A 2522-nucleotide genomic window follows, 5' to 3' on the forward strand; every position below is an offset into this window, starting at 1 on the left:
GAGCTCTTATCATATGTCAGATGCTGTGTGAAGTACCTCTCATATGTTGCTCCCTAGTGTTACAAATGCAATGAGGTCATATTCGTACAGTACCCATTTTGAATATGTAGTAACTGAGAGCCAGGACAATTAAGTAATTCATTTAAGGACACACATTTATTAATCAATATGGATTAAAAATGTGGATTTGAGCAGGCATGCTTGATTCCAGAGCCATTGTGCTACCATTATGGTATGCTGCCCTGCATCTAACTAAAACTATTTAGTTGTAACCAAACTCAGTTGTATCCAAAGAAGTTAATTCCATTCTGAATTTGCTATTGTTTTGATGGTCCAACCGTTAGCAACATTAAACTTCCTATCAGCATCCTCTCAAAAAATAATAAAATAAATAACAATGAGAACTTCAATCAAAAACTTATTTATGATTTAACCCATAGAGTATAGTATTATTAGGTTTATGTAATAGTTGTGAAGGTAATTCACCAAGTATGGAGCATATTTAATAGTAGTGATCTCTTTCCTGGCCTCTTCTCTGTATCCTGGGAGTCGTATTCTTATATCTTCTGTGTTTTCATATGTATTTTGGGGTCTAGCAGTCAATAAATAATAAAAGTTATACCCCATGCTGATCTGGCTTGGCCCCCATGAACTTCTCTGGGATTCTATCCCTGCACTATTCTTGCAGAAATAAGGATTTCAACAGAGATTTTTGGTAAAGCGATGTGTATATTGTTTTGCTTCTGGGAGTGAGATTTAGAACATGAGGGAATGATCAAAACAATCAAATGTAGAGGTAACAATAGAAATAAATAGGAATGCACTATCAGTGTGGGTTAAGATTCTAATCTGCCAGGGGAAAGGGTATTAAAGTGGGGGAATATCTCCATGGGGACCAGTTTAGAATATCCTTTTGGTCTTTTTTTTTTTTTTTTAATCAAATTGCATTTCTAAAAATTCTTCTCATCTCATTCTTACCCTGCCTCTTCTCACACATAGATTCTCATATCACCAAGATGCCCAGCTCCCACCCTGGGTAGAGTATTTTCCCCAGCAGGGAATCATGCCATATAATTAGAAGTGTTTTTGATGGGACTACCTATCAGGTGAAAGGGGCAAATACTAAGCCATTATAGAAAATCATCCACAGATTATCTAGCCTGAGGGACAGAGTTGCTGAATTGAATGTTAAGGGCACCGACTAGAGTGACAGTATTATGGGTAAGTACACAGATTTTATATGGACTTGGGTGAGTCACAAAATCCGTAAGTCTCTGTTTCCTTATCTAGGAGATGAGCAATTATAACAACATCAAGCTCATAAGGACATTGTAAGGTTAAGTAAGGTTATTGTCAAGAGCATTAGGCAAAACATTGGGCACACTCTAAGTACTAAATGAATGATGTATTACTGCAGGGAGCACTGATTGGCCCAGAAGAGAATGATATGGAGCCCTCTTTCCTCTAAACCTCCCCTTGTGTGGCTTTCTTTTTTGAGGTATGCAGTAACAGAGAATTTAAACAGTGCAAAACATTTAACCTGGATATATAATCTGCATTTTGAATATTTGGGATTACTCTTCCTCTGTTCCTATTACTCTGTTGAGCCTGATTGTATTCAGTCTGAGGAAGAGGGAAGGGGGAGATACTCACTGCTCAGAAGAGTGGATAATGTAATATGTGTACAGTGAGGCTATGCCAAGTAAAGTGGGCTCATTTCTAAAAACAGACATCTGAAACCTCTATGAAAGCAATGAAATGAGTTCCAATGATAAAGTTACAGAAGTGGCAGGTGGTAGGGTTCTTTCTGAACAGCTGTTTTAGAATCCTGGATAGGTTATTTTGGCAACTCTGATGGTAGTTTCACCCATCTTTACTTAAATTCTATTTCCAAATATGTAAATGTGTAAGGAGATAAACTGAATTCAAGTTTATATTTAATTACCTTGTATTATTTCCTTACAAAAGGAGACATTTGTAAGATCCAAGGGAAGTAACTTATGCATTTTCCAGTAGAATTATTTCCATGCTGTTGTGTTTTACTTTTACTTTAATGCGCTAATACTCTTTCCTTCTAAAGATGTCATTCTAGATATCTCCTGGATGCACATAGCTAATGATGCTAGGTTTCCATTCAGTTTGTATACTTAACAATTTGGGCAAATATTATCAAAAGATATGTCCAAATACGTTTATTTCACCATTATTTTTAATAGCCCAAACTGGAAAATATCCAAATGCCCATCAACATTATTATGAAAAATAACATGAAATATTCATAAATGAACACCTAAACATCAATAAACTAGCTACAGTTGCATTCAGCCACATGGATGATTCTCACATATTATTGAGCAAAAGAAACCAAAAACAAACCAACAAAAGACTGCATTATTCCAGTTGTAAAAATCTCTCAAAACTGGCAAGACTATACTGTTACACTTAGGAATGCTTGCAGAAGAGGAAAAATATAAAGAAAGAAAAGAAAGTAATTACCATAAAAATAATATAGTGGTTAGCTT

Source organism: Panthera uncia, unplaced genomic scaffold (assembly GCF_023721935.1).
Source record: "Panthera uncia isolate 11264 unplaced genomic scaffold, Puncia_PCG_1.0 HiC_scaffold_188, whole genome shotgun sequence".
Lineage (NCBI taxonomy): Eukaryota > Metazoa > Chordata > Mammalia > Carnivora > Felidae > Panthera > Panthera uncia.